General features: G+C 43.5%; 1 pseudogene; it reads left to right on the forward strand.

Moving 5' to 3' along the window:
- The first annotated feature begins 232 nt into the window (after positions 1-232).
- Positions 233-3,528, forward strand: LOC144762078 (uncharacterized; annotated as a pseudogene).
- Positions 3,529-14,293: the final 10,765 nt, after the last annotated feature.

A 14,293-nucleotide genomic window follows, 5' to 3' on the forward strand; every position in this document is an offset into this window, starting at 1 on the left:
TAACTCACTTTGGTAGTCTGGAGTGAGTGCTGGGAGTGAAAGAGATACTGGTGCACGTCAAAACCACTCTATTGCATCTTTACATTGAAAGTGTAATCTAGAATTTCTTCAGTGCACTTGTCTATGTGGTCCATTAAATGTCTCATTAAATGCCAATAGATTTTTGTGATGGACCTACCATTTAAGCTTATCCAGTGTTTTTTTAAATATATTTTTCCAACAGGTGAAATAAAGTAATGAACAAAAAAGGTGAAAGCATTAAACATCACTTGTGTAGGAAGTGATGTAAAAACTGTATACCTCGAAATTTCTTCCCTTGAAGGCTAATGCCTCGCCAAAGTCTTTTTCTACAGCAGAAAACCCAAACTACCCAATGTGGTCTGTACTTGGCTCCTAGGGTTCACCTGATATACATTGACGAAATAACACACTGACATACTGAAGCAAGTCTGATAAGGTTCTCACTACGAACGAAGAGCTAACCTGGATCAGAAAGAACACACAGAAGAGAAACCGTATGAATATCTAGAAAGTGACAACACATTTATTAGGGAGAGAAAGAGCAAGTGCAACATCAGAAAATAATACTGGAGAAGAAACATATTGATGGACTGACTGCGGAAAAGCTTTCTTTGCAATGAAAGACCCAATGCAGCATCAGAGTGTTCACGTAGAGGAGAAACCATATAAATGTACAGAGTGTGACAAAGCATTTATAATAAATAGAAAGCTAAAGCGACATCAGAAAATCCACACTGGAGAAAGATCATATCAATGTACAGAATGTGACAAATCATTTAAAACAAATGGAGAGCTAAAGCAACATCAGAAAGTCCACACTGGGGAGAAAGCATATCAATGTACAGAGTGTGACAAATCATTTAAAAGAAATGGAGAACTAAAACGACATCAGAAAATCCACACTGGAGAGAGATCATGTCAATGTACAGAATATGACAAATCATTTAAAACAAATGGAGAGCTAAAGGTACATCAGAAAATCCACACTGGGGAGAGATCATATCAATGTACAGAGTGTGACAAATCATTTAAAAGAAATGGAGAGCTAAAGCAACATCAGAAAATCCACACTGGAGAGAAACCATATACATGTACAGAATGTGACAAAGCATTTATAAGAAAGTCACAGCTAATGGAACATCAGAAAGTCCACACTGGGGAGAAAGCATATCAATGTACAGAGTGTGACAAATCATTTAAAAGAAATGGAGTGCTAAAGCTACATCAGAAAATCCACACTGGGGAGAAACCATATCAATGTACAGAGTGTGACAAAGCATTTATTGAAAAGTCAAATCTAATGAGACATCAGAAAATCCACACTGGGGAGAAAGCATATCAATGTACAGAATGTGAAAAAGCATTTATAACAATTGTAGCGCTAAAGCGACATCATAAAATCCACACTGGGGAGAAACCATATCAATGTACAGAATGTGACAAAGCATTTATAACAAATGGAGAACTAAAGCGACATCATAAAATCCACACTGGGGAGAAACCATATCAATGTACAGAATGTGACAAATCATTTATAACAAATGGAGAGCTAAAGGTACATCAGAAAACCCATACTGGGGAGAAACCATATCAATGTACAGAATGTGACAAAGCATATGTAACAAATGGAAATCTAAAGCTACACCATAAAATCCACACTGGAGAGAAACCATATACATGTACAGAATGTGACAAAGCATATGTAACAAATGGAAATCTAAAGCTACACCATAAAATCCACACTGGAGAGAAACCATATACATGTACAGAATGTGACAAAGCATATGTAACAAATGGAAATCTAAAGCTACACCATAAAATCCACACTGGGGAGAAACCATATCAATGTACAGAATGTGACAAATCATTTAAAAGAAATGAAGAGCTAAAGCTACATCAGAAAATCCACACTGGGGAGAAACCATATAAATGTACAGAGTGTGACAAATCATTTAAAAGAAATGGAGACCTAAAACGACATCAGAAAATCCACACTTGAGAGAGATCATATCAATGTACAGAATGTGACAAATCATTTATAACAAATGGAGAGCTAAAGGTACATCAGAAAAAACACACTGGGGAGAAACCATATCAATGTACAGAGTGTGACAAATCATTTAAAAGAAATGGAGAACTAAAGCTACATCAGAAAATCCACACTAGAGAGAAACCATATACATGTACAGAATGTGACAAAGCATATGTAACAAATGGAGATCTAAAGCTACACCATAAAATCCACACTGGGGAGAAACCATATCAATGTACAGAATGTGACAAAGCATTCATTAAAAAGTCAAGTCTAATGGAACTTCAGAAAGTCCACACTGGGGAGAAAGCATATCAATGTACAGAGTGTGACAAATCATTTAAAAGAAATGGAGAGCTAAAGCTACATCAGAAAATCCACACTGGGGAGAAACCATATAAATGTACAGAGTGTGACAAATCATTTAAAAGAAATGGAGACCTAAAATCCACACTTGAGAGAGATCATATCAATGTACAGAATGTGACAAATCATTTATAACAAATGGAGAGCTAAAGGTACATCAGAAAAACCACACTGGGGAGAAACCATATCAATGTACATAGTGTGACAAATCATTTAATAGAAATGGAGAGCTAAAGCTACATCAGAAAATCCACACTGGAGAGAAACCATATACATGTACAGAATGTGACAAAGCATATGTAACAAATGGAGATCTAAAGCTACACCATAAAATCCACACTGGGGAGAAACCATATCAATGTACAGAATGTGACAAAGCATTCATTAAAAAGTCAAGTCTAATGGAACTTCAGAAAGTCCACACTGGGGAGAAAGCATATCAATGTACAGAGTGTGACAAATCATTTAAAAGAAATGGAGAGCTAAAGCTACATCAGAAAATCCACACTGGGGAGAAACCATATAAATGTACAGAGTGTGACAAATCATTTAAAAGAAATGGAGACCTAAAATCCACACTTGAGAGAGATCATATCAATGTACAGAATGTGACAAATCATTTATAACAAATGGAGAGCTAAAGGTACATCAGAAAAACCACACTGGGGAGAAACCATATCAATGTACATAGTGTGACAAATCATTTAATAGAAATGGAGAGCTAAAGCTACATCAGAAAATCCACACTGGAGAGAAACCATATAAATGTGCAGAATGTGACAAAGCATTCATTAGAAAGTCACATCTAATGAAACATCAGAAAGTCCACACTGGGAAGAAAGCATATCGATGTACAGAATGTGAAAAAGCATTTAGAACAATTGTACAGCTAAAGTGACATCATAAAATCCACACTGGGGAGAAACCATATCAATGTACAGAATGTGACAAGGCATTTATAATCAATGGAGAGGTGAAGTAACATTAATCCCCAACATCAGATAGTCCACTTAAGAGAGAAACCCTATGAACGTGCATATTACAACAAGACATGTATTACTAGGCAAAGATAAATACTTCATCAGAAATTCCACTCTGGTGAGAAACAGTATGGTTGTACTGATTGTTACTTAGCAATTATTACAAAGCATATTTTAAAAATACATCAGTATGTTCACACATGAAAGAACCCATATAATTGTACAAAATGTGGCATAGTATTTATTCCAAATGGAGCGTGACCATTCAACTGCACCGCATGTGACATGGTATTTATTATAAAGGGAGAGTCAAAGCAATATCAGCATCCACACTGGGCAAAAACCACATGAATTTATAGAATGTAACAAGGGATTTATTACAAAGCAAAATGTAATACAAGATCAGGAAGTTAACACAGGGGAGAAAACATATGTACGTACTGAATACCACAATGCATTCATTATAAATGGAAAACTTAAGCGACATCCGAAAATCTACATGGCAAGAAAGCCAATGTATGTACAGAGTTTAATAAAGTCTTCCACAGGAAGAATAAGCTAATGCAGCATAAACAAATCCACAATAGAGAGAAACCCTATTAATGAATAGAATGTGATAAGGGATCGATTACAAAACAAAATGTAATATAGCAGAATGTTCACACAGGAGAGAAACTCAATAAATGTATTGAATGTGACCATGCATTCATAAATGGAGAGCTAACACGGCATCAAAAGTCAACCCTGAAGACCGCACTGAATTTCGCCAGGCATTTATTGACAAGGGAGAGTTAAAACCGCATCAGAAAGTCCCCACTGAGAAAAATCTATATGAATCTACAGACTCAATCAATCAATGGGTATTGAGCGTGGCAAATCATCAGTGAAGTTCTCAAGGTGCTGGGTGAGGAGTTGTTGTCCTGAGTGGCCGATCAATTGAACAGCCAGTTCTTGACCTTTCCAGATTCAGTGGTGAGGCAGATCTCAGGCGCAGGGTGGGTTCATTCCAGGTCTTTGCAGCCAGGTGGGAGTAAGAGCGACCTCTGTTCCTTGTGCCTTAGACTCTGGGAGTTTAAGCTAGGAAGAGGGAGGCGGAATGCATGTGTCTGGCGGGAGCCATCAAAAGATCTTGCAGCGCATGCGCATTGTGAGGAAACAGATGGCGGAGATCATGTTGATTTGCTTCTTCATAGAGAGCTTGTTGTCCAGGACAGTGCTCGAGTCACAGGCATGGTCAGTAAGGGAGAGGAAGAAGCCAGGTTCTGCTCACTACCATGCGTTGCTTCAAGGAGATGCATGGTTACTGAAGATGAGGACTTCTGTCTTGTCCGTGTTCAATTTTAGGCAGTTGTGCTTCATCATGAGCATCCAGTCAGGATCCCCTACGGACGTGGCTCCTCCTAAAATTCTTAGGAACCATGTTCACCTCCTATGGAACTAGATAGGCAATCTGGCTTCCCTTTCCTTCCAAGAAAGACAGGTGCCCGAGGAATGGAAACTCGCTCAGGTAGTCCCGATTAAAAAGAAGGCTAACCTGAGTATCTCCCACCTGGATAACCTTAGGCCCATTTCCCTTCTACCGTTCTTTGCCAAAGTGGTGGAAAAATTGGTCAATAACCAGTTGGTTAAATTTGTGGAGGATAACTATCTTCTACACCCCTCCCAATCTGGTTTTAGGGCGAAGCATTCTACAGAAACTGCGCTCCTTTTCTCCACAGAATTGCTCCGCCAGAAAGTGGAAGAAGGACAGACCGCCGCCCTGATATTGCTGGACTTGAGTGCGGCATTTGATACTGTATCGCACTCTAGACTTCTTGCCCGTCTGAGCGAGATGGGAGTTACCGGGCTGGCGCACGAATGGTTAGTCTCCTTCCTGGCGGATAGAAAATTCCAAATACACTGTCCCCCCTTCAGATCTACGCCGCAAACTTTAAAACAAGGGGTCCCGCAGGGTTCCATTCTCAGCCCTGTGCTGTTTAATCTGTATATGGAACCCTTGGCCAGGATGGTGGAATCTTATAGGGTGGACATCGTATCATATGCGGATGATACGCAACTGGTGGTTACTCTATCTCACAACCCAGTTGAGACGGCAGATAATTTTGTGCCTGTCTTGTGGCACTGATTCAGAAAAGGGGGTGGTGATGGACAGAGTTTCTGAATTAAGCAGAATACTCCTACCCAGTCAACAGATCAGGGCTTGATCCATCACCGTTTTTTAGCTCACTGCACCATCCCAGCTCAGAACCTGGCTCCATGCAAATTAGTCTGTCCCTGTCCCAGTACATCATGGGAACAGGGCAAACCAAACTACCAAGCCAATTCTTATACTGGGAAGGAAACAAGCTTCCGGGTACCGGTTTCTGGCATTACAGCCGTCATCGGCCCGGCTTGCTTGAATCCTGATGGTGCAATGAGCAAGGGACTCACATCTGAGTATACCCTTCCACGCTAATGGTGGACAAAATGATTCAGTAAAGGGGGTGGTGATGGACAGAGTTTCTGAATTAAGCAGAATACTCCTACCCAGTCAACAGATCAGGGCTTGATCCATCACCGTTTTTTAGCTCACTGCACCATCCCAGCTCAGAACCTGGCTACATGCAAATTAGTCTGTCCCTGTCCCAGTGCATCATGGGAACAGGGCAAACCAAATACCAAGCCAATCTTGTGGCACTGGCAGCTTGGATGAAGTACAATTGCCTCCGCCTGAACGGGAATAAGACCGAACTTCTTGTGATTGGTTCCTCCCCTTCAATCTGGACATCAGCCTGGTGGCCCATTGACTTGGGTCCTACACCCACCCCTTCTGATACTGTGAAGAACTTGGATGTTCTCCTGGATCCCAATCTCTCATACTCCCAACACATAGGCAAGATGGCGGGGAAATGCTATGGCATACTGAAGGTCCTGCACAAAATCTTGGATCTCTTACCTATTACAGAAAGGAAAACCTTAGTCCATGCCCTGGTCACGTCCCATCTTGATTATGGGAATGCCCTGTTCTGTGGCCTCAGTAAAAAGGGACTGAACCAGCTGCAATGTGTCCAAAATGCGGCGGCCAGGCTTGTCCTAAAGTTGACGAGGAAGTCCTCGGGAAAATTCGCGTTACAGATCTTGCACTGGCTCCCCATGCGGGAACGCATCCGGTTCAAGGCCATGTGCATTAGTCATCGTATTGCACACGGCAAGTGCCCGGCCTATCTCCATAGGATGTTAACTATTTATCGTCCAAAGCGCCTTTTGAGATCTATGGGCAGTATGCAGTTTTCGATACCCCGCATTTATAAAGCACGGATGGGTGGGCGTTCCTTCAGGTTTTTGGCCAGCAAACATTGGAACGAACTCCCTATTGAGTTGCGGATGGAACCGTCGGAAACCAGGTTCCGGCAGAAACTGAAGACCTACCTGTTTCCTGAAGTTTAGTATTAATTCAGGGTTTCTCCTCCTCTTCCCTTCTCCTTTTCATGGTCTGATTTTTGTTTGGAGTCGTGTTGGAAGGCATCCTAGCGCGGAGACGCACTGTCCTTAGTGTATTCAGGCGCTTAATAAATGTTTTTATTATTATTATTATTATTATTATCCAGTCGGTGATGTTGGCCGTGCACCTATGTAAGTTGTCTCTGGAGGTAGTGAGGTGGGTCTAGTCGGTATAGATCACCTTCAGCCCATGCAAACTGACAATGTTGACTAGGGGTGTCATGTAAGTGTAGGAGAAGGGGGGCTAGGCTAACGGAGGATCCTAGTGAGGTACTGCAAATGATGTCCTTGGGTTCAGGAGTTGGGCGGGAGTCTGAGTTTTTCTAGTGAGGTAGGAGGTGATCCATTTGAGGGCATTTCCTTGGATTCCGATGTGGTGGAGCTTGTCGATCAGGATTTGGTGCGAGACCATGTTTAAGGCAGCTGAGAGGCCAAGGAAGATGAGGGCTGCAGTCTCACTGAGGTCCAGGAGGGCTCTGATGTCATCTATGGCTGCTATCAGGGCGGTCTCTGTGCTTTGATTGGCTCGGAAGCCAAACTGGGAGGAGTTCAGGAGGTTGTTGTGCTCCAGGTGTCTGGTCAGCTGCCTCTTGATCAACCCCACGAAGACTTTGGCTGGGAATGAGAGCAGGGGTATCAGTCAGGAAATCTTCAGCTGCTCTAGGTCTGCTGAAGGTTTTTTCAGGAGGGGTTTCACTTCTGCGTGTTACCAATCTTCCGGGAAGGAGGCCATCGTGATGGATCTGTTCAGTGGATTTGTGAGCTCTAAGCTTATCGCCTTGCTCCGGAGGTTAAAGATAACGTGGGGGCATGAATCAGTGGGTACACCAGAGTGTAGTGACTTCATTGTGGAGGTGGTGTCTTGTGCGATGAGGAGGTCCCAGGAAGTGGCCGGAGGTCGGAGTTAGTGTCAGTGGGTGTGAGGAGGTCGAGGCTGTCACTTGCGGAGAGCTGAGATTCAAAGTCCCTGTAGATGACGGCGATCTTCTAATGGAAGTAATCAGCAAGCATGTCGCACAGATCCCAGAAGGGAGTTATGGTATTCTCAGTGGACGCATGGTTGCTGAATTCCCTAACGATGGTGAAGAGCTCATTGCTGTGGTTTGAGCTGAGCTCTATGCAGCATGTGACGGCACTCTTCTTCGTTTCTTTAAGGAGAAGGTGGTAGTGGTTGATCGATGTCCTGAAGGTGGTGTAGTGCACTGGATTCTTACTGGTAATCTATCTTCTTTCTAGCCAACAACAGTCTCATTGAGAGGTCTGAAGTTACGGGGTAAACAAGTTGACACACTTTGCAGATTCTCTGATCTTGTTCAGCTCGGTGGGGGTGACATAGTCGGTGATCCAGTCTGTGAAGTTCTTGATGGCCTGTTTAAGGTTTGGAGCTGTGTCCGGTCAGTTGGCATGGAGAGTGTTGTTCCAGTTCTCGTCTGAGACAGTTTTCAAGCTACGCTGAGATGTGCTGGGGGTTTTGTTTTGGTTTCTGTAGCGTTGTGCCCTGTGATGATGAATTGGACAATGGAGTGGTCGGTCCAGGTGAGTTCTGTGACATGGTGGTACTTGATTGTTTCGCTGGAGATGAAGATGAAGATGGAGTCAAGTGTGTGCCCTACGATGTGTGCTGGGTTGATGATGAGTTGGATGAGCCAGATGTTGTTCATGCTTTCTATTAGGTTGTCAGTGCTGGCATCGCTGAGGTCTTCCATGTGGAAGTTGAGATCTGCTAAGAATATATAATATTCGGGGGCAATGGCGAGTTGGGTGATGAAGCAAGGGATGGCTTTGCAAAGCTCGGGGCGAGTTCCTGGAGAATGTGTCAAAGTGTTCTTAATGAAGTAACCGTATGAATGTACAGAAAGTGACAAGGCATTTATTAGAAGGGCACTGCACAGCCAATGTACCATAGGAAAGCCCACCCTGGGGAGAAACCATATAAAGGGCCAAGGGTATGCCCAGACGTGGGTACCGAGCTCACTGTGCACTGGATTCAAGCTGACTGATGAGGGGTGATACCCCAAAACCGGTCCCAGGATGCTTGTTTCAGGTCCAGGGAGGACCTGGCTTTGCAGTTCGAGCTGGACTGTTCCCATGAGGAACAGGGCCAATGGTTTGCATATGGCAAGGTCTAAACTGGCGTGGCATGGGGAGCAAAAGAACAGTGGATTTAAACAAGATCTCTTGACTGGGGGTGAATGTTTGATTTATTCCGAATTCCGTCTATCATTTGTGCTTCTTTTGGTTATGTATATAAGCACAATACAAATTTTAAACCAGCAACAAAACGCAAGAGACATTGTATCAATGTTAACAACTCTATGCCCGCATACTTAGATTGAGGTGGTCTGCAATGTCACTGCTGGTTGTGGTGACGGGATAACACATCCAGTGTTGTGTCCTGTTTACAAAGCTGACTCATGGCCACTAAGCAGCTTGACAAAGCCAGTTTCCTGATCCAGAGTTTACTATAATATTGTCTTGACAAAGGCAATCGCTCTATACCACGCTCCTCTCCGACTGGGCTACCACCCAGTAACTACGATAAAAAACATAATACTACTGAACTGTATGGGCCCATGTGGTGACCGAAGAGCCACATTGGGAAGTATACAAAAATAAATCCTCAGTCCTTGAATGGACAGAAGGGGCAATTGATAGGTCAGTGTTTCACCATTCTGAAGACATCGATACTTGGATAGAGGCTATAAAAAAACTGGTCGCTTCGCTTTACTTGTTTATGAAAGGCTAACTGTTAATTCCACAGTGATCAAGGCTTCAATCAAGCAGGATTTATAAAGCACGGCTAATCGCCCAATAGGTTATCCTGGTGATTGCAGGTCCTGTAGGCTTATTCGAACAGCCAGGTCTTGAGGGCTGTTTGACTTGGCCCCTTTCGCAGGGTTATCCTCAAACTTTTTGCTTCTTCCTCCTATTTTTTCCTGACCTGTTGTTGATTTTAGGACTGTGGGCACTTTACCACTGCTAATCAGTGCAAAAGTTCTTATGCTCGCTGTGTAAATTGTTATTATGATTGGTTCTCCCTTATTGGCATATTTTTATTTACTGGTCAGTCCCTAGTAAAGTGCACTGGGTGTGCCGGGGCTGGTAAATCAAATACTACTAGAGGGCATGCAGCACTGATTGTGCCACCCACATGAGTGGCCCTAAAAAGATGTCTCGGCCTGCCACTGCGTAGCCTGTGTGCAGTTTGCTAACTGCCATGTCGATTTGGCAAGTGCACCCACTTTCCAAGTCCTAACCTTCCTTTTTCTTACATATAGGACACTCTTATGGTATGCCCAAAGTACCCCCATGGGCAGGGTGCAGTGTATGCGAAAGGTAGGACATGTTCTGATGTGTGCAACATATCCTGATAGTGAAATACTGCCAATTTAGTTTTTCTCTATTGAAAGGCTATCTTGCTCCTTAGGACAGAATGGGGAATGCTCTGTAGCATTTTACAAGCATGTCTTCCCATAGGATAAGATGGAAAAATAACGTTTAGGCTCTATGAACTTAGAATTTAATAACACATCTTTTTACTAAAGATGGTTTTTAAATTGTGTATTGACTGTCTGGTTTTGGCGTGGCAAGGACTGGGGAAGTGCATTCTCTCAGACGGCCACCAGGGGGGGGAGGGGCCTGATGTGTGTCCTGCCTTTCCTGAATGAGTCAGGGGTGGGCTGAATAGACCTGGGCTGCATTCAGAGTAGGGGGGAGTAGTTCTCACTAGCACCCGAGTAGGCCCGGTCTACATTTAGAGTGGTGGGAGAATATTCCCCTTACACCTGAAAAGGACCTGTCTGCCTTACACAATGCTGTCTCCACCTCCTGCCGGGTAGCTGCACCAGAGAGGACAGAACTGGTTTGGCCTGGGCTCAGAGACCCTTGTGCAAAGAGGACAAAGACATTTCGGAGTATAAGTATTAGACCTAAAACCCCTGAACTTTAGACTACTTCTAGAATAAAGAGGAACCTTTGCCAAGGAGAAGAGCTGGAGAAACTGAGGGCGAAGTACTGCCCTTACTGTGGGTTGGCCTGCAGCTACTGTTTTCTGCCAAGGAAAGGAAAAAGAATTTGCTGTGTGCGGTATCCCCTGCTTGAGGAAATTCTCCAAGGGCTTGAGTAGAGCTTGCCTCTTGTTTTGTAGTCTCAGGAACACAAAGACTTCACCCCCAGTTCCCCTGAACATCCTTGCTGGGAGTTCTGACCAGCCAAGAGGTGCCTGAGGGTCTTGGGCTTCTGGAGGTTGTTTCTGCTTGGGAGCTGGAAAAGCAGCGCTACGACAAGGAAATCGATGCATTGCTCTTTTTGTGATAGTTTTTCTAACGCAACTCTGTGGTGCGCGAAGAATCTCCCCACATGGCCATGCCACTGCCGAAACCAAGGCAGCACTTGTCACGCGGCAAGAACCGACGCATCGAGGGATCGCAGCTGAAAAGGTCAATGCAGCGCCTCACTGCTGCTGCATTGTTCGCCAACGCATCCCGAATTTCCACGCATCGCCCCTGTGTGGCAAGCTTCCCCCACGCATCACCCGCAGATCGGAGTCACCTCAGAATCGCTGCATCACTTCCCCCTACAGACTGGACCCGACGCATTGCTCCCCTGTGTACAGCGGAACTGTCGCATCGCATCCAAGAAGGATGTATGACGTTACAACGCATTCTTTTACAACGCATTTTTTACAACGCAACATCCATTACAACGCATTCCATTACAACGCATGCCATTACAACAAATTTTTTAAAACTAACTTTACAACGCATTCCATTACATCTCATACTACCTTTACAACGCATACCATTACAACGCATAACATTACATTGCATGTAAGGTAAGTATTGGATAGTGTAGGGGTGAAAATTACTATTCTAACTCCAGGGGGTGCAACAGTAGGGTAAGTGTTGGATAGTGTAGGGGTAAACATTACTATTCTAACTCTAGGGGATGCAACAGTAGGGTTAGTGTTGGATAGTGTAGGGGTAAAAATTACTATTCTAACTCCAGGGGTTGCAACAGTAGGGTAAGTGTTGGATAGTGTAGGGGTAAAAATTACTATTCTAACTCCAGGGGGTGCAACAGTAGGGTAAGTGTTGGATAGTGTAAGGGTACTATGTGTTGTAATGCTATGCGTTGTAATGGTATGCATTGTAATGACTGAGTTGTAATGACATGCGTTGTAGTGGTATGCGTTGTAGTGTCATGCGTTGTAATGGTTGCGTTGTAATGGCATGCGTTGTAATGGATGTTGCGTTGTAAAAGTTTCGTTGTAATGGTAGTGCGTTGTAAAAGTTGTGTTGTAAAGGTTGTTTCCCATCCACAAAGGTCTCAGGACCTACGCATCACTTTGCTTTATGACGCTTCTCATCGCTGAGGCTGTTTGGCTTGTTGAATTTTGTCGCAACAACAGGTACTTTGCAAGAAATCACAAATCCATAGTTTTCTATGGACTCAGTTGCTAAAACCTTTTGAAAGTCATTTTTCTTAATACTTGTATGTTGGATTTTTGTCATTTTGGTCTTGTAAAGTTTAGATAAAGGTGCTTTATTTTTCTAAACTAAACCGGTGTGATGTCCATTTGTGGTGTTATCACTGTGTTACTGTGAGTGTTGGTACAAATACTTTACACATTGCCTTTGGGATAAGCCTGTCTGCTCGTGCCAAGCTACCATGGGGGTGAGCAAGGGTTATCTGAAGTGTATATCCCCTTACCCTGACTAGAAGTAAGGGTCCCTATTTGGACAAAGGTACCTACCTTTGCCAACTAGAGACCCCCATTTCTAACAAGGACGATTCTGAATTCCAGAGTAATAATAATACATTTTGTTTGTAGAGCGCACGGCTACTTCAACAGAGGTGCCCTGGCGCTAGATTTCAGATTTGCGGTGATGGTAACAAGTGGGGCAATCTAAGTCAGGTTAAAGAGCCACGTTTTTAGTGCCTTCCTAAAGGCCTGTTCTGACTCCATCTTGCGGAGGTGAAGGGGCATAGCTTTCCAGAGTTTCTCAGTTTTCACTGTGAATGCTCTGCCAACTATCCTGGCCTTAAGGGAGCGAGGAACCCTCAGCAGTCGCAGGTGGTTTGATCTCAGGGCCTGGTCTTGCTGGTATAATTGCAATCTCTGCCTCAGATAACCAGGGCCCTTATATCTGGTGGCTCTGTAGGCCAAAGTGAGCGCCTTGAACTCTATCCTCCTTATAAGAGGAAGACAAAGGAGGTGCCACTAATGTGGGGAAATGTGATGGCAAAGCGGCACGTTCCTAATTAGTCTGGCCACGGCGTTTTGAATTATCTGCAGCCTGAGGACCAGATAAGCTGGCAGCCCTAGATAAAGGGAGAAGTGTGGCTCACTGGTTAGAGCAATTCATCACAGTGGGGGATGCACACCAATTTTAACCAACATTTTTAATTCATCCTGTTAATCCATCCTTCGTTTGGAATTGCGTGCAAATGAGATTTATAGGCATGCCCTGTTGCCATCAGTTAAGAAACATATGAGAAGAGGGACTACGCAGCCCCATATCCAAATGCACAGCTCTGTGCCGCTGAATTAGCGTGCACTTAATGTTCACACTCCTTAGTTCATTTTAATTTTTTAACCATTTTCATCCATATCTTGACTCTTTTACATGACATTTTGATTCATTGTTTCAATCCACCAATCGGGTAAGGTACAACATTTTCAATCTTTGAACATTCAAACTGTGCCGTTCCAGGCCTTCATGAAAGAATGCGATGGATGCAAGAAGTCCTTCACAAGTGGTCGTTTATTATGCAGTTAAAAAACCCAATGTATTTCGGGCCTCCAGGTGCCCTTCTTCGGGGGTCACTACAAATCAATAATAATACAGACAAATTAATCACATACTGTATCTACAATGCTCCATGTTACAACGCACTTTTAACACTGCGCTCAACTCACAATAATTGTAACATTTCTCCCTAATGCGCTGCGGTCATGTGTTTACCCATCTTCTACCTTAATCAACATGTGCTTCATCATCAATGTGCAGGGTATGAGACCAAATGTTCACCGTAATAGTTCTCTTGCTAGTTATACCAATTCTTTTCTCTCACATCTGATGTGCGCACAAACAGAAACCCTCCTGTGCCTCTCCGTTTACAAAAGAGATGCCTCCGTTAAAAAAAGTTTACGCGCTGCTTTGTGCCAAGGTTTTCACTGTTCAACGAGAGCTGTGCTTCACTAACAACAACATGCTGCTGATTGTAAAGTCGATTTTTCTGTTGCTTATTGCTCAGATTAACAAGTAAAAAATACTCTTTCTCTCTTTTACTTACTCATTTCTACGAACTGCTAACGTCTCCCGTCCTCATCCTGATTACTCGAACCGGTATAGCAGATAGTTTCCCGCCCACGTTATTTAAAATCCTCCACCCCTGTGTTTTCCCTCCC

The sequence above is a fragment of the Lissotriton helveticus genome, chromosome 6 (assembly GCF_964261635.1).
Source record: "Lissotriton helveticus chromosome 6, aLisHel1.1, whole genome shotgun sequence".
NCBI classification, from domain to species: domain Eukaryota; kingdom Metazoa; phylum Chordata; class Amphibia; order Caudata; family Salamandridae; genus Lissotriton; species Lissotriton helveticus.